Source organism: Bos javanicus, chromosome 9 (genome assembly GCF_032452875.1).
Source record: "Bos javanicus breed banteng chromosome 9, ARS-OSU_banteng_1.0, whole genome shotgun sequence".
Lineage (NCBI taxonomy): Eukaryota > Metazoa > Chordata > Mammalia > Artiodactyla > Bovidae > Bos > Bos javanicus.
In genome coordinates, this window is record NC_083876.1 from 49654892 (window position 1) to 49674613 (window position 19722).

Consider the following 19722-nt stretch of genomic DNA (forward strand, 5'->3'; position numbering starts at 1 on the left):
TGCTTTCCTTCAGAGCAAGGGAATAGTCTTTGGAGTTACCTGGAAAAAGATACTACACGCAGAAGGGGAAAAAAAAAAAGGAAAAGAAAGCTGGAGTAGTAATACTTTTAATAGAGAAATTAGACTTTAAAACGAAGACTGTAACAAGAGACAAAGAAGGACTTTACATAATAATAAAGAGATTGATCCAACAAGAAAATAAGTAACAATCATAAATATAAATGCACCCAAAATAGAAGCACCTAATACATAAAGCAAATATTAATAAAGGTAAATAAATTGACAGTAACACAATAATAGTAAGAAGCTTTAACACCCCACTTACATATGATATAGGTATCATATATATTTCTAAATATAAAACATTTCATCCAAAAGCAGCAGAATACATGTTCTTTTTAAGTGCACAGGGGGTATTCCCCAGAATAGATCACATGCTAAACCACAAAGTATTCTAAGTAAATTTAAGAAGATTGAAATCATATCCAAGAATCTTTTTTGATCAGTGTTTGAGACTAGAAATCAACTATAAGGAAAAAATGTAAAAACACAAACATGTGGATGCTAAACATGATGCTACCAAACAACCAATGAGTCATTGAAGAAATGAAAGAGAAATCAAAATATACCTGGAGAAAAATGAAAATGGAAACCATGATCCAAAAATCTATGGAACACAGCAAAAAATCTAGGTGAGAAGTTTATAGCGATACAAATCTACCTTAGGAAATAAGAAAAATTGAAGAGGTGGTCTTTTCCCTCACTGTATGTTCCTGCTTCCTTTGTCATAGATTAATTGACAGTATAAGTGAGTGTTCATTTCTGGGCTTTCTATTCTGTCCCATTGATATGTTGGTTTTGGTAACTTTGTAGTATAGTTAGAAATCAGGGAGTTTTATTCTTCCAGCTTTGTTCTTTCTCAAGATTATTTTGGCTATTTGAGGCCTTTTGGAAGCCCATACAAAGTTTATAATTATTTATTTCTGTGAAAAGTGGCCATTGGAACTAGGAAAACTGGACAGCTACATGTAAAAGAATCAAACTGAACTACTTTCTCATGCCACATGCAATAATAAACCTAAAATGAATTAGACTTACATGTAAGACCTGAAATCACAAAACCCCTGGAAGAAAATACAGGCAGTACACACTCTAACACTGACCTTAGCAGTATTTTTAAATATGTCTCCTCAGGCAAAGCAGGCAAAAACAAAAATAAACAAATAAAACTACATCAAACTAAAAAATTTTGCACAGCAAAAGAAGCTGTCAACAAAGTAAAAAGTTCTCCTATTGAATGAGAGAAGATATTTGTGAAGGGTATATCTGACAAACGGTTAACTTCCAAAATATACAAAGAAGTCATAGAACTCAATATAAGAAAAGAAGATATAAGATGATCAACAGAATACATGAAAAGATGCTCAGTATCACTAATCATCCGGAAAATGCAAATCAAAACCACAATGAGGTATTACCTCACAGCTGTCAGAGTAGCTATTATAAAAAAGACAACAAATAGCAAGTGTTGGTAAGGATGTGGAAAAAAGAGGACACTTGTGTATTGATGGGAATGTAAGATGGTGAAGTCACTGTAGGAAAACAGTATGGAGTTTCTTAAAAATTTTTTTACTAGAACTACCTTATGATCCAGGGCTTCCCAGGTGACTCCAATGGTAAAGAATCCACCTGCCAATGCAGGAGATACAAGAGATGCAGGTTAGATTCTAGGTCAGGAAGATCCCCTGGAGTAGGAAATGGCAACCCACTCCAGTATTTCTTGCCAGGAGAATCCCATTGACAGGGAAGCCTAGCGAGCTCCAGCCTGGTGGGTCACAAAGAGTTGGACACGACTGAGCACACACACACACACACACACATATGATCCAGCAATTTCACTTTGGGGTATTTTTCCAAAGAAAACAAAATCACTAATTTGAAAAGATTGTGCACGCCTATGTTCACTGAAGTGTTATTCACCATAGCCAATATAGAGAAGTAAACTAAGTGCCCATAGATATGTGTTACTTAACCATGAAATAAAATGGAACCTTGTGATTTGTGACAACACGGATGAACTTAAGTGTGTCACGCTAAGAGAAATAAGTCAGAGAAAGACAACTTCCATATGATTTCAGTTATACCTGGCATCTAAAAGCAAAGCAAATGAACACACAAAATGAAAGAGTCATAGACACAGAAAACTAACAGGTTGATTGCCAGAGAGGCAGTGTGTGAAATAGGTGAGGGAAATTAACAGGTACCAAGTTCCAGTTACAAAATAAATACTTCACAGGGATGAAATGTACTGAGTGGGGAATATAGTCAATACTAGTGTAATATTTCTGATGGCAATGCTAAGTAGACTCACTGTGGTGGTCGTTTTGTAGTGTATAGAAATACTGAATTCCTATGTTGCTCACTGGGAACTATCATAGGGTTGTAAATCAATTACGCTTTAAAAAGCAAACAAACTCATAGGAAAAGAGATCAGATTTGTAGTTACCAGAAGCAGGGGGTGGGAGGAGGGGGAATTGATTGAAGGTTATCAAAAGGTAAAATCTTCCAATCGTAAGATAAATAAGCACTAGGGATGTAATGTACAATGTGATAAATATAATTAACACTGCCAAAGTTGTTAAGAGAGTAAATCCTAAGAGTTCTTGTTACAAGGGAAAATATTTTTTTAAATTTTATTTTATGTCTGTGTGAGATGACGGATGATCACTAAACTTACTGTGGTAATCATTTCATGCTGTATGTAAGTCAAATCGTTATGCTGTATATCTTAAACTTACACAATTACATCTCAATAAAACTGGGAGGGAAAATAAACAAGCAAAAGGGAAACCCAATACTCAGCATCATCTGATCTGTTACCAAGTTGTAATGGTAGCCTGTTGTTGGCAGAACTCCCGTTTTTATTTGGATTAGCCTGAAATTTTAATATATTTTAGTGTCAAATCTCTGAATTGTAGAATGTTGCTAAGTAAATCAAATTAAACAAAAACACCATGCATGACAAACAAACTGCATCTGTAGTCCATAGTCAGCTGGGAAACATCTCATTTAGGCTTCTGACACTGATAGGAGATTTATTTATTTATTTATTTATTTTTTTTTACATCTTCAGGATGTTTTATTTTTCATTTTTGATTTTAACTACATTTTATTTTCAACCAGGTCAAAGGACAATTTAGAAAATTTCCTATCCTAAACACATAGCAAAGGAAGACTAGAAAGGTTCCTGATGCCATTGTTTTGAAGTTAGCCTATCAGTCACTGTGACTGAAACATAACCCTGATGGCTTGCACAAGCGTAATAAAATGCTTCCCACTATAGGATGTAATAGAGTCTCAGTTCAGTTCAGTTCAGTCACTCGGTTGTGTACAACTCTTTGCTACCCCATGGACTGCAGCATGCCAGGCCTCCCTGTTGATCACCAACTCATAGATTTTACTCAAACTCATGTCCATTGAGACAGTGATGACATTGAACCATCTCATCCTCTGTTGTCCCCTTCTCCTCCTGCCTTCAATCATTCCCAGCATCAGGGTCTTTTCCAATGAATTAGTTCTTCACATGAGGTGGCCAAAGTATTGGAGTTTCAGCTTCAGCATTAGTCCTTCCAATGAATATTTGGGACTTATTTCCTTTAGGATGGACTGGTTGGATCTCCTTGCAGTCCAAGGGACTCTCAAGAGTCTTCTCCAACATCACAGATAGGAGATTTAAAGAAGTTCACATCTTCACACAGTTATAGTTTGGAACCTGAGCTGGCTACTTTTTACACAAACCCTGCACATAAAATATCACCTCTTCCTTATGGAAGTTGTGTGGATGTTTTTCCCTTCTTGAAAGCAAATGCCTTTGAAGAGAAGAATTGGGTTGTCTTGATCTCTGTATCCTTCAAATACCTGTCCCAAAGCTTTACACTTGTGAGGCACATATACATGTTTGTTCAATGAAAAGAACAACAAATACCACAGCATTGTCATCCACTGGTCTTGTTTTAAGCATTTTGGGTTATAACGCTATGACAAAAACTAAGTAATTAAGTGTAAAAATTAGACTCTGTGTGAGAGTTATTTGATTAATAGGGTGCCAAGGGGCTTTTTAATAAAACACGCTTACTCTGATTTAAATCAGGAAATCAGAACTTGTTTTCTAATACTGTTACTTAAAGTATGGTTATACTTTGGCAATATAAATGCCTGAAGAGAGGGCTATGGAGCCCATGCCTGTGTTTTGCCATTTATAGATTTTCACCTGCAGTATTTCATTTGGTAGAGGTACCATGTGCTATAAAGCTCATGAGATTATTTGAAAAGAATAATTTTTATTTACAACAGTAAGTTCTATATTACATATAGCTGGTTAGATTATATAATCAGGTATTTAGTAAAATTCTTAGCAAATCAATTAAGGAGCAAAAGTTTAAAAAATATCCTTTGATACTATCAGAAAAAGCAGAGTAGAATATTTAGAATTCTAAAGTGGAATCTTAGAGTGTGGAGGATATTTCTCAGTAAGACATGAGACCTTGAAATCATAAAAGAAGATTGGCCGTTTTGATCATTTAAAAATTAAAAACATTTGTATGGGAAAGGCACCAATAAATGCATCTTATAAAAGTGATCACGAAAAAATGTTCACTCTCTCTCTCCATATTTTTTTCTACCTTTATCTATCATTCATATATCTATGTATCTATGCCTCTACGTTTATCTATTTATCTATGTATCTATCTATGCATTTCTCTATGTCTGTCTATCTAATCTATATTTCAAAATGTTAGTAGCAATAATAAGCTAAGAGCAGCTGCTGCTGCTGTGGCTGCTAAGTCACTTCAGTCATGTCCGACTCTGTGCAACCCCATAGACGGCAGCTCACCAGGTTCCCCCATCCCTGAGATTCTCTAGGCAAGAACACTGGAGTGGGTAGCACTCAATAAAAAAGGGTTGCGGCCAGGGTCTTTTACATTCTTGGCCTTTGGTGTCACCGGCGCCATGAACAAGAAGAAGAAGCCGTTCTTGGGCACGCCCGCCCCTCTCGGCTACGTGCCGGGGCTGGGCCGAGGCGCCACAAAAAAAAAAAAAAAAAGAACACTGGAGTGGGTAGCACTCAATAAAAAAGAATTAAACCACTCAGAAAATAAGAGGGAATTCCCTGGTGGTCCAGAAGCTAGGATGCCACACTTTCACTGCCAAGGGCCCAAGTTCAATCCCTGGTCAGGGAACTAAGATCCCATATGCTGCAGAGTGTGGTGAAAATAAGTAAATAAATAAAAATATTTAAGAGAAAATGGGACAGGAAATGAGTTGACAATTTACCAAACAGTAATAAATAAGCTTCAAACAATTAAAATGATATTTAATCTCAATGATGATCATGCAAATTAAAATGATATTGCAATTTTCTTTTATTTACCAAATTAACAAAAGTTTAAAATACCGATGATACTGAATGTTGGCTTATATCTAGGCAAACAAGAAATCATACATTGTTTTAAGGAATATAAATTGGTACAAAACTTCTTATGTGGCAATTTGATGGTACTGGTAAAAATAAAAACACGCAATCTTTTTGATCCGCAATTGTAAATATAGGAATTGGTCACGCAAAATAATGCTTAAGTATTCAGAATATAGATGGATAAGTATTCAGAGATGTTCACACATGGATGCAGCAGTCTTTGTGGCAGCAAGATGTTAAAACCACCTGAATGTCTGCCAGGAGCAGGTTGTTTAGGTACCCTCTGATTCTGCTAACCTACAAATAATGGAGATCCATCTACTTCCGTGCACGCACCAATATGAAGAGACATCTACAAACATGGTGAACAAAGACATGCAAGATACAGAACAAAAAATGTTCAACTTTTGTAAAATTATAAAATGTCTTTATATACATAAACATTTAAAAGATCTTAAAAGCATAGGAAAGTTTCAGAAAGAAAAATATCTTAACAGTATTGAGCTACAGAAATGAGATAGGGAGGAGAAATTTTTTATTTTATACTCTTCTATAATTTTTTTTTTTTACAACAAATACTCTGCCTTTTCATTGTTACACTCCTAGTGAAAATGCTTTTTAATGAGACAGCTCTTTAACATGTAAACTCGTTTTTCCATTATGACTTTCATGTCACAGACATAGACTTTTTTTTAATTAAATGTGTCAAATATTTAAGGGCTCAATAAGCATAGTTTGTTCAATAGACACCTCATCTGAAATGAATGATTTGCTTTAATGGAGTTGACATAGAACATATAATAACGTCTTAGTGCCTCCTTAGTACATTATCCTCAGTTGATTTAGGTAGAGGCCTCTGGCCCAAGATGTGGTCAGTACCCTGTGTCTGAGATTTATGTGTGTGTTTGGTTATGGAGAATGTGGCTGAAGCATTTTAGAATATGGTTCATTGTTGCATGAATTTATCTCTACTGAGGATTCAATTATTACTTTCAAATCTCACTATGTATAACAAAGGCTAGATGAGTTGTGAGTCATGCATTTTTAGCACTGAAATATTTTATAAAAGACAATAAACCCTATTGTGTTAGGACTTCTCTGGTTTCTCAACAAAACTTTGAGGGATTAGTATAATTTTATGTCCATTCTACAAATGAGGAAATTGTGTGCTACTTAAGGCTATTCAAGCAGTAATGAATAGAGTCAGGGTTTGAACATAATATTTTAATAAGGCAATGTGGCACAGCAGAAAGGGCTAGACTTCCACTAAAAAATAATGAAAAATCTGCTTGATGATAACACCATAAACTCTGTAACTAAGGAAATAACACCTAGGCTGTTGTGGGTCAGATCAGGTAACAAAATGTTTCTATATTAGTGCTTCTTCCTTCTCCAAGTGTGAACTGGTCAGGTCATAAGCACTGTGTTTTATGGACAAAGCCAATAATAACAAACTTAATAAAGCAGAGGAATTTACTGGTGTACGCTGCCACTAAGGCAGACCTAACCCAGGAACATATGCAGAGATGATAAATTCGTGATTGCGTCTGGTAGAAGAGCTGAAACAGATGTGCAGGGTGAGAGACATCAAAGTTAAAACAATTACCATCTCAACAAATGGGAAATTCTCCCAGATACAAGCTTAGCATTTTTAAAAGACCTGGACATTCCTTATATCATACGGGCAATCTGAGGTGGTATATTCAGATGTGAAGCATATGTCCATTAAAATAAAACAAAACAAGAATAAATGGCTGTTAGTTGCTTTAAAAGATACTGCCACTTGGCAGCAAATGTCGTGGCATATATTTGAATCATTTGGGGGGACAGCCTTATTTTTCTCCTGCCCTGCACCACCCTCTCCCCGAGGTGTCTCCAATATGGATACATCTATCATTGATGCCTTGGCAAGACTGAGAGTTGGGACCAGAAAAGAGACCAGCTACTTTCTATTGCCCCGTGTTGCTGACAGTGGAAACGTGGTGAATATAGGCTGTGGAAATAGGGATAGACATGGCTAGATGCAGAAATCATCTCTGGTCAGTAACACTGAAGTCATCACCATGTGGATATTTCATTCAGATACTGGGGGTTATAAATGGTTTGAAAAGAACAGTCATTCAATGTGCTGCTTTGCCTACGTCTCATGTAAGGGAATCTAAAAAGATTTTCTATTAAGTGATTATTATTGTATGTTTTACTCTGTTACAATGAGAGCCAGATTTAATAAATTAATAAGGAAATGAACTGTAGTTTTTTTGACCTTGTGTATAAATATTTTTATATTGAATAGAAGTGGGCCAAACATCACTTAAAAAATTTTTTTTCATTACCTGTAGCTTCATTATCTTATCTCAAAACTTTAGTAACTGAAAAGACTTGTACCTGTGTCTATATCAAAGGGTGCTTTGCCTGAAAATGGTATTTATTTGATATTTTCATAGCTTTTAGAATCTTGTTTCATAGCTTTTAAAGTCTTGCTTAATAGTCTCTAAGAAAATGTAAACCACTTATCTGTATTTTCTGACAAATGATAAAATTACCTATATAGAAAAATAGCATTATAATGAATTAATGGCCAATGACTGTTCAATATCAGATCTGGAAACTCTGCTTTTTCATTGTATGCCCCTAGTGAAAATGCTGTTTTATGAAAATGACACCTCAGCATGCAAACTCATACTCCATTAGACTTCCGTGTCACAGTTTACTGGTTCAAAAAAAAACAAGAACAAAAACAAAAAAACTGTTGCTATGCACTTCGCTACTAGAATTGAATTAAATTATTAAACACAAGCTGACAAAGAAATAATAGGGCAGCTGAATATTTGTATGGATTTGTTGGTAAGCCTGTGTGTTCTTTAGTGTTTGGTTACAATTACAGTACTTCTCCAAGAGGGAGGACTACAGTTTAGAATTGCTGCCTCCAAGAATAGAGAAGATGCTGTGTAGCAAGGGGAATAAATAACTTTTGACTCTCACTTCTAAAAATAGACATAAATAAAATTTAATAGGTGTATTTAGAAATTGTTTCCTTAATTTATAGGATTCTGGGAGTATATATTTGAGTGGTTTTGGTGCCATGTGGAATAAAACCACAGTGACAGAATTTCTTGACCTAGGTGGTAATGTATTGGATGGAAGCAATTGCCAGTTTGCCAGTTACACTTATCTTGCCAGTGCTTTCTTATATCTGACAAATTCCAAGTGTGAATCATTCATCTGAAAACAGACCAGCATACTGTAGCTGTGCTCTCTATTTCCTCATTTATGTATGCCTTACAAATAAGCCAAGATATTTAATACACTGATTAAAAGGCATACAGAATTGCATTGAGATGATGGGTAAATAAAATAGTGCATTAGACTCTCTACCCTCACCATTGTTCTGAACATGAAATATTTTATCCAAAGCAAGCTGTGTAGAGTCCTGAGGGACCAACTTAGGGCACAAATTTAGCATGCACTTTAAACTTTGGTTGTTCTATCTTTCAAGCTAAATCTAAATCTCATTAATTTTTAGTGAAAGAACAATAGTTAAATATCTTGCAGATGTAGCTTGTGTATTTAAAATTCCTTAGAAGGTTTCCATTTAGGGTTTTTACTGCGTTAGTTTGATCTACTGTGCATGACAATATGGCATGTGCATTTCTCTCAGGATGTGCAATTTGATTTCATACTGTGGAAAAATCCAGAGCGTAAAATATTAGCATGAACAGTGTCAAGTGTCGACGCTAATTCTTTTATTACTGTGACAATATTTAAGGATAGCAATCATTTAACTATTTTAAGTGATAAATATTAGAGCTTGAAAAAAATAGTTATGTGATCAGCTGATATATTCTTGGAGAGGATAAAGTTCTAGGAAGATGACATATACATGCAATCATAGATTTCTCCTTCTTGTACAAGATTATAGAGGATACAATTGTTGACACAAATGAATAAAATCAGAAGGTAACATTTTAATATTGTTGCATGTGGGTCACCAAATTTGCTTACTTTGGTGATCACAGGCTAAGGGCATTTGTTTCCAAAGAAGCATAGTTACCTTCATTCTTTAGCAGAATCATATGTTTTAGCACAAATGATGATACCTTGCAAGATAAGCCAAAAAAAATCAATATTAATTGTAGCAACTTCTAGGAAATTAAAGTGTTGAATTCTTCTTTTAAAAATTAAAATTATTTAAAAGAAAAATATCCTGATTTACATTGCTCATTTTTAGAAGCTATGTTAAATAAAAACATCACAGAGAAAATTCAGTTTGAATAGAGAAAAATTCCATACAACTGGTTTTTCCTTAGATTCAAATTTCTTATCCTGAAATTTGTAATAGAACCACAAGTCTCTTCCCTAAGTAGTTGTGGGAAAGTGATGATATATTCAGTGGAAGGATGCAGTACTAATATCTTTATTATAGTGCTCTCATTATTGTCAGGATACTAGCACCTATATTATTTATATTCCTAAGATGTATGTATGACAAAAGCATTTATCACTATTTGAAGTTCTAGAAATGTCCATTCATTCATTCACTCAGCAAATGCTTTCTGAGTGCAAATCAGGAGCACATAAAAGTTTAGATGGGTTAGATGCTGAGGATGAAAACACATCATGTTTGCACTGTAGAGAGAGAGAAATTATGATACAATACCACAGCTCTACACAGGGAACAGGTGCAAAGAGTAGCAGGACAACTCATTTACTTGGGGTGGGGGGTGTTGGTGTACATAGGGAGGCTTCAAGGAAGAGATTAATGGGGGATAGAGACCTGAAGGACTTGGAAGCATTGATCAGTAGGCAGGCGAAGGGATGGCAGGCTAGAAAGGGAATTGAAGGGAAGACAAAGGCAGAACTGTGAGCAAAGATGGCGTGCTGGGCACTGCACAGAGGGGCATCACAGCTGGAGCACAGAGTTGGATGAAAGGGGACACTACGATTGAAGCTGGGATCAAAGCATGCAAAGTCTTGTATGCTTTGCAAGGAGATTAGATTAAATTTTACAGGTAAGAGACAGCACTGAATTTTGAGCAAAGGAGTAACAATGTCAGCTTTGACTGTTTCATTAGGGTATCTATTTAGAGAACCCATGGGAGGAAAAAGTCTTGAATAACTCATGATTTTTGGCTCAGGTTGGCTCTGGTGTCATTCCCTGAGTTCAGGATTAGGAGTTCAAGAAGGGAATAGGGTAGAAGAGTGGATATCAGAAAGACTGAAGGAGACAATGAGGTCAATTTGAATGTGCTGAGATTGGCAGGAGTTAGAAAGGTCAGATTTCTAGTAGGCAATTATATGTAGTGGTCAGTACTCAGCATGGAGCTAGACTAAAATGCTAATGATGATAAATGTGTGAGTCATGAAACTCATCATAATGGGAAAACTTGTAGGCTACCATGACATCTTAGTCATTTTGAGTAGGGAGTTGGATCATGAGGGGAGACAGTGAAGTGTGTGTATTGGGACTCTGGAGACAAGTTGCCTGGATTTGAATCTTAGCTCTCCTATTTAACGTCTCTACCACCCAAAGCAGCACTAAGATCTTGGCAAATTAGTTTCTGTGCTGTAGTTTCTTCAACTGTGAAATGTAAGAACAGTATTGAACTCAAGGATTATTATGAAGATTAAATGAGTTTCTAAAATTTTCATGTTTTTATTTATACAGAAAGTATATGGGACATATAAATGTTATTATCATTATATTGATTATATTTATTACTCCTCTCATGAGCTTTCATGCTGGAATGGCTCCGTGGTCTACTGGGTTGAATTGAGGTGGTTCAGTTTTGTTCTGGTTGGACCTGAGGGATCTGATAAGAAATAGTTAGTGAGAAGACTCTTGAGAGTCCCTTGGACAGCAAGGAGATCAAACCAGTCAATCCCAAAGGAAATCAACCCTGAATGTTCACTGGAAGCACTGATACTGAAGCCAAAGCTCCAATCCTTTGGCCAACTCTTTGAAAAAGACCCTGATACAGGGAAAGATTGAGGGCAAGAGGAGAAGGGGGCCACAGAGGATGAGATGGTTGGATGGCATCACCAACTCAATGGACATGAGTTTGAGCAAACTCCAGGAGATAATGAAGGACAGGAAGACTGGCATGCTGCAGTCAATGGGGTTGCAAAAAGTTGGACACAACTTATCGACTCAGCAACAACAACAACATGGTGATGGAGGTCCCAATAGAAAATGGAATACTTTAGTCTTCACCTCAACAGTCTCATTTGCTTTCAAAACATGGGCTAGCAACCAGGCCAGCTTGAGGGAAACTTGTAGGTGGCTTTGGGAGTGTAGAATGAGCCTGGTGGAGCCCTTTTGACTACAAAGACTGGAGTTTCTCTACAGAATTGGCTGAAGAGGAAATGGGGACATGGGGGGGAGACACACAGACCTGTAGCAATTCCAGCAGAGGCTTTTGAATGGTAACTCAGCTTGTGCTTCACAGCCTTTAGAGTCCTATGTTGAGAAATAGCCAGATCTTTGAGTGTGCCCAGGGTATTCCACTTTGATAACCTACCATTCTAGACACATTTTGTGGGAATCTGAATGAAAATCATGGTTTTTTTTATATATTTTAATTTCACCTACCCTTCAAGATTCAGTTCAAATCTGGCTTCTTCTATAAATCCTTCCTTGGAAATTCCACGCTAACATAATCTCACCCTTCTAGCAAATGTTATTATTGTGCAAAATATTGCAACAATGAATAGAACAAAACTCACATGTATTTAAAATTTGCGACGTACCAGGCACAATTTGAGCACTTTGCATTCCTAATTTCATTTAATTCAGACTATAGCAAAGTCTTAAACATAATCACTTATTGCTTGTAATTTTTTTTACTGTCTCTAGTCATTTCTTTTACAGTTTATACCTTATTCATAAAACAAATTTTGCATTTTTTTATTTATATGCTTGTGTGTGTGTATTGGTCACTTAGTTGTGTCCGACTCTTTGTGACCCCATGGACTGCAGACTGCCAGTCTTCTCTATCTTCCATGGGATTTCTCTGGCAAGAATACCAGAGTGGATTGCCATTCCCTTCTCCAGGGGACCTTCCTGACCCAGGGATTGAACCTGGGTCTCCTGGATTGCAGGCAGATTCTTTACCATCTGAGCCACTAGGGAGGCCCATTCATATACTTTTCATGCTTATTCCTAGAGTATAACAACCAAGAGCAGGGAGCTCATGTTAACTCTTTCAGAACTTAGTTGTATGTTGGGGCTTCTCTGGTGGTCCAGCAGTTAAGTCTCTGTGCTTCTAATGTAGAGTGCACAAGTTCCATTCCTGGTCTGAGAAATACTATCCCACATGCTGGGTGGCAAGGCCAAAGAAAGCAAAGCTGTTGTACATTGATTTGAGCTACTAGGATTAGGACAGCCATGTTGCACAACTTAAGGGTATCTATTTAACTGGTGGTGAGTGTGAATAGCACCCCCTGCATTTGGGCTGTACAAATAAAGTGGCCGTACACATTGGCCCTGGATAAAATGCATTTGAATCCATGGATTCATCTGGAAAGCAACTTCACACAAGGACTGGTGAATCTATTAGTCTGTTTCCCTCTGGCAGATTCTGAGCTCTTGGTAAGAAGGTCTCAGGTGACTCTGGTCCTGCCCCCTCTTCCATACCACTTAACACAAGACTTTGCAGAAAGAATACCTGCAAATGGTATTTGTTTGAGAATAGGACAAGGGGACTAAGGCAAGAGGGGATTGGCCACCCCATCTGTACTCTTCCTTTCTTCTGGTCTTAATAGTAGAATAAATGGCTTTCTTGCACTACAGAGTGAAAGAAATAACATTCAACATATTTAAGAGAGGGTGGGTAGAAAATCAACTTCACGAATGTTACAATGCATCTGTCCCTCACATATTACCGATAAGGCTAGGCAGGCCAGAGAGGTTAAATGATTTGCCCAAGTTCACACAGGTCTCAGGCAGTGGAACCTAGTCTATCTCCTTGGTCTCTGACTCCCAGTCCATGAGTTTCCCATTACACACCTTCAGAAAGAATGTCATGTAATGATTTCTTTTAAAGGAAAGGAAGTCCGAATTGGAATTTGCAGACTGTTTCCAAATAAATAGATTTAAAATTTCTTAAATTAACCTTTTGTCTCTTTAACAAATGCCTTCCCAACCCCTACTGTCTCCTAACACCTACTGAACTGCGTGTCTCTATGTATCTACATATGGATGTATACTTCTAAGCCTTTATATTTCTGATCAAAAGTTACCCTAACACAGTATACTGAACTGATGTAGAATATTTGCCTTTGTTGAAACAAAAGCAGCTCCTTTTATTCACATCAATAACGTGTAATTGTATGTATAGTGTGCCGCGCTCACCCGGGCTAATGAATATTCAACCAGTAGTGAGAAAAGGGCGCCCCTCGAATGTTTACGAGGGTCCCTTTCTGATTTAGCATCGCACCCAGGAGTCAGGCAAGGACAACACCGCTTTCTCTCCCCAGTTCGATCGCTGGGCCCTGTGGCTCCGCCCACCCTGACGCAGAAGCCCGCCTGTCTGATTTGGGAGCTCTGGCAAAAAGCCTGAGCCCATTGATTACAGATCGCTGTTAATAAAGAGCATTTGTAATGCAGCAGCGGCGAGGCGGTCTCTGCACGCCGGTTCATGATGGCCCTTCAGGCTCCACAATTAAGTCGTCCAGCAGGCATGCCCCCTGTTGCAGCTGCTCTGTCAATCTCATTTTGAAGCACAAATGATCTTAGACCCAGTGTTTGACATGGGGTTTTAACACCAAAGAAGGCAATTCTGCAACTTCAAATGAGCCTAATTGGCTGAGCGCTCGGGCGTTCACTCAAGCTGCTTCAGTCCATCAGAGAGAGATTTCCCGCTAATTGAACTGCTCAGAAGGAAAAGGACCACGAGGAATCACGAGGTGCCGAACCATTGGAGAGGGTGGTGTATATATATATATATATACACACACACACACATATATATTTCGTGATAACAGACTTAAAGATACATTCCTCCTCTTTAATCAGCTACCTGTCAACATAAGAAAGGTAGTTATTGAGGCAGATGCCCCCCGAGTTACGACCTCAAATTGAGTTGTTGCTGTTTGGAGTGTAAATGTGCATATGTTCCTGATAAAGGACATCACAAAACACTTCGTCTGGATAGCATTTTTCTGCATCATTCTGAAGGCGGCCTGAAATAAAAATATGCAAATCCAGGCTGTGTGGAGAAGGATGAGGTGCCTCAGTTGGAGTCAGTGTGTATTCATCCATCACTTTATCCATCCACCCAGGCAGCTCCATCACCTCTGTTCTTCTGTTAAATGACAATCATATGTGAAGAGATGTAATATCTATAACTGTATCTGTATCCCTGTGTCCATTTATGGGCGTCACTGGTGGCTCAGATGGTAAAGAATCGCTGCCATGTAGGAGACCAAGGTTCAATACCTGGGTGGAGAGGATCCCCTGGAGAAGGGATTGGCTACCCACTCGGTATTCTTGCCTGGAGAATCCCATGGATAGATATGCCTGGTGGGCTACAGTCCATGGGGTCTCAAAGAGTCGGACATGACTGAGTGACTAAGCTCACATCTTTATCTCTTTATCTCATATATCCATATTCACATCCATATTTATATATCTGATAGTCCTTACATGATCCAGAATAAAATATTTTATAGACAATAGCAATCTATATAGCAATACTAAAGAGTATTTAATTGTGAAATTGATATAGTAATGTATCAGACAGGATCTTGGAACTAAGGGAATTGCTCTAAGTTTTTCTAAACCAAAATATTGCTTAAAAATTATGACTTAACTTGTTTTTTGGTGTCAAATTCTCCACATATGTACCCAATGTACACAAATGTGGTTTTACATGACATGGTGGTTGAAAAATAATTAGGGAGAAGAATAAAGAAATAAGATATAAAGATTTAGGACTGGCTCAATTTTATTTCAGAGAAGGAAATGGAAACCCATTGATTTTCTCACTCCAGTGTTGTTGCCTGGAGAATCCCAGGGATGGTGAAGCCTGGTAGGCTGCTGTCTACGGGGTCGCACAGAGTCGGACATGACTGATGCGACTTAGCAGCAGCAGCAGCAATTTTATTTAGGTATTTAATTTCAGATATGGAGAGGATCCAGAAAACATTCCATTATGTATTTTAAGATATGCATAAAGTGAGTGAAATATTCTTGACATCAGCTACTTCTCAACCTGGGAGCACGTGGTGTACATTTTATGGTGCCCAAGCTTGAGGATGGTAGTTGTGTTCAGGGGGGCCTGCATTTTAAATCTTTGAAGTTGTTCATATGAGCTCTGCCTCTGCTTTACTTTGTGACTTTGCTTTAAATTTTATTCATTGATCTTATTTTCCAAGGAAACCACTTGTTATTCTTAGAGCTTTTTCAGTATGCTGCTGCTGCTGCTACTGTTGTCGCTTCAGTTGTGTCCGACTCTGTGCGACCCCATGGACAGCAGCCCATCAGGCTCCCCCGTCCCTGGGATTCTCCAGGCAAGAACACTGGAGTGGGTTGCCATTGCCTTCTCCAAGGCATGAAAGTGAAAAGTGAAAGTGAAGTTGCTCAGTTGTGTCCGACTCTTAGCGACCCCATGGACTGCAGCCCACCAGATTCCTCCGTCCATGGGATTTTCCAGGCAAGAGTACTGGAGTGGGGTGCCATTGCCTTCTCCAATGCATGAAAGTGAAAAGTGAAAGTGAAGTCGCTCAGTCGCTCCAGTCAAGAGTACTGAAGTGGGGTGCCATTGCCTTCTCCTTTTTCAGTATAGTTACCTTCAATTTCTAACTAATATGCTTATTTTCCTAATATTTCTTGATTTGTCCATTTTTAGGCACAATCTATTACTAATTACTTATTGTGGAAGATGAGGAATTATTTTTTACCTCTCCTAACTTCCCCATCCCAACCCTCCATTCTTCTACTATATCAACATTTTTATTAAATCAATAATACACATTATAATAAGTATGCAAATTCTTCCATGTCCTGTGGTACAATCATTTTTGATCTCCAAAACACCTTCCTTTGCTCAGAGTCAGGATTTGCTTGATTTTCTCATTTATTTATTTGTTTTTAGTAGGTTTATTAAAATGTAGCACAAAGCTCACAAAGTGTATAATTTAATGGAATTTAATGGGTTTTAGTGTATTTACAGAGTTTTGCAAGCATGTTGTTGTTCAGTCTCTCAGTCATGCCCGTCTCTTTGTGACCCCATGGATAGAAGCACACCAGGCTTCTCTGTCCTTCACCATCTCCTGGGGTTTGCTCAAGCTCATGTCCATTGAGTTGGTGATGCCATCCAACCATCTTGTCCTCTGTCATCCTGAAGCATGCAAGCGTGTCCCTAACCTAATGTTAGAACATTTTCATCACCCAGAAAACAGACCTAGAACTCACCAACATTCTCCATTTTCCTGTCCCTCCCCTTCCAACCCTAGGCAAACACTAATCTACATTCTGTCTTTACAGATTTGCTTGTTCTGGACATATCATACAAATGGAATCATATAATATGTGGCTTTTTGTATCAGGCTACTGTCACTTGATATTTTCAAGTTTCATTTAGGCTGCAGCATGTATCCATACCTCATTCCTTTCTACTCTCCAGTAATATTTTATTGCATGGATTAACATAGATATCCATTCATCAGGTGATAGACATTTGGATTATTTCCACTTTTTGGTTATTATGAATAATGCTGCTATAAACACTCATGTGTCTTCCATTTATTTTTATTTGTATAGTTTCCTCTTTGACCATCCTTATTTTTCTTACCTATGTGTTCCTTCAGATCCAGTACACACTATTAGTGTGTATTAGTGCGTATTAGTGTGTATGTCTTTCTCCAGGGCTCTAATATATCAAATAAAGTTTCTCCCCCCTTTTCTTCAGGAAACCTTCTTTCCTCCAGCTCTAATCCAGATGGCTACCCTCAAATCTACAGCATACCTTTTTCCCTGGAACATTCCTTCAGTGTACTGTTGTGTCAGAGCCCCTGTTTCCTGAATCCCCAGCCATTCTCTTTCTCAGCTGATTCCCAGGTTTGACTGAAGCTGTTTAGGGTGTGGGAGGTCACCTGGGATCCAACTGCTCGGTGTACATCAGACTTTCATCTGGCATCTCTTGTCCCACCTCCAACCCCCAAACATCCTGAAGTCCCTGGGTGAACTGGCTCATTTCTTATTAGTATCCCCTCTGCTCTGCTCTCTCTTCACCTTTCAAAGAGCTGTGAAACCCCTTGTGCACAGAAGACTCCTTGTGTATAGAAGTTCTCTTTGTCCTTAAGAGTTTATACTGTCTTTGTCCCTTTAGATCATTGAAGAAAGGTCTCTGGAGGAAGAATGGAGGTAAACGTGAGGAACGAGTGTTTGGTGGGGAGCTTGGGTCTTTTTTTAGTGGTATTTATTTTTCAGTTGTGCTGGGTCTTTGTTGTGGTGCACGGGCTTCTCACCGCTGTGGCTTCTCTTGTCAGAAGTTCCGGCTTGTAGGCTCAGTACTTGCAGCTCTTGGGCTCTAGAGCACAGTTCAGTAGATGCGGCACACAGGCTTTGTTACTCCTCGACACGTGGAATCTTCCCAGGCCAGGGATTGAACCCATGTCCACTTCATTGGCCGGCGGATTTTTATTCACTGGGCCACCAGGGAAGACCAGGAGGTTGGGTCATGTTTTCAGTGATTTGGGGTGGTTCCTCAAAAACTACACTTTCCCATGTAGACTTTCTCCTTTCTCTGGGATTGAAATTTTAAATTCTCTTTAAGAAAAAATAATTGTCAATCTTATTTTACTTTACCTATTCATACTTGTAAAACCTAAATGTTGTAAAAAAAAATATGAAAGCAGAAATGAACTAACAATGGCTCATTAATGGCTCAGTGTGGACCAAGTCTAAGAGGTTCTAGAATCAAAACTGGAAAGGAGATTAAGGCCATGAGGCCTAACTCAGTCCCATAGGAAGAAGGAAGGAGGCTCAGTGAGACCACCTGAGGTGCTCCCATTCCCACATCGAGTAGGTGGGAGAGTCTTAAGAAGGACCCAGGTCTCTGAACTCAATCCACAGAGAATCTTCTCTCCCACACCTCCTCCCACGTTGCTGTTTGCCCTTTGCTAGCCTGTGAGGCCCTCGAGGAGGGACCCTGAAACCTCTGTAGAAGAATATTCTGTACCCAGTGATCCCCACAGAATTTTGTTTATACACGTGATAGAACCAAGCCCCTTTGGAGAACAACTAAAGACTTCTGGTTTTTGTTTTTTTTTTTTTAATTGTGTCTCCTTAGTAGGAATGTTGAGTCTCTGGTTAATTAGTTTTGAGAAATATGAAGTCTTTCTTTGTTTTCTCTTCCTTCATGACTACATAGTACCCACCTCTCAAGTCTGTGATGATGAAATAAAGTGACATGTGAGAGTGCCTGATATAGAGTCTGTCACCCTATACATGCCAGGGCCCATGCTTTATTTTGCTTTAAAGTAAAACTGTCAAATGAAAACATCACATTGATATAAAATGGGTATGTGATACATCTAGGGTCATTATTTGCTTACGATAGGACCTGTTATTGAATTACTTTGAATAACTCTAACATAGGACATTTTTTTGAGTAAGCTTTTGAGTCAGTTCACCTCTAAGAATCTGGTTAGAATGGGATCTGAGAGGTGAATTTCAATGAGGCCTCTCAGGGTGTGCTCAGCGCCACTTCCCCCGTCCCTGCACTGACTCATATCCTTCTCTGCCACGTTTGTCATGATATTTCCCATCAGCATGAATCTCTGTAATAACGCTCTGCATCTGTATGACATCTCATTCTTCCACGGAAGCTCATGTTTGGGAAAATTGTGTTCTAAGGTTGTTATCTCTTCTTTATTCTCGAGCAGCTTGTTTTTGACTTTTTGCAATTCTTTTTGTAGTTTAATCCCTTTTGTGATGCATAATTAAATAAATATGTATGTATAAATACATATTTATTGTATGTGTATATATACGTAGAAATATATATACATAAAATATATGTAGAGATATATATACATAATTTAATTATAGTAAATTATATTATACCAGTTTTGAGATCTGTAAAACTAAAAACAACTATAGATATCAGTTAGCCTGTAGTTTACAGACAAAGGAACTAAGGTCCAGAGATGGGAAGAAACTAGCCCCAAATTTCACAGCTTATTCATGGCCCTGGGCTCCTGATCTCCAGTCTTGCCACTCCATCTTAACCACCTCCTACTCA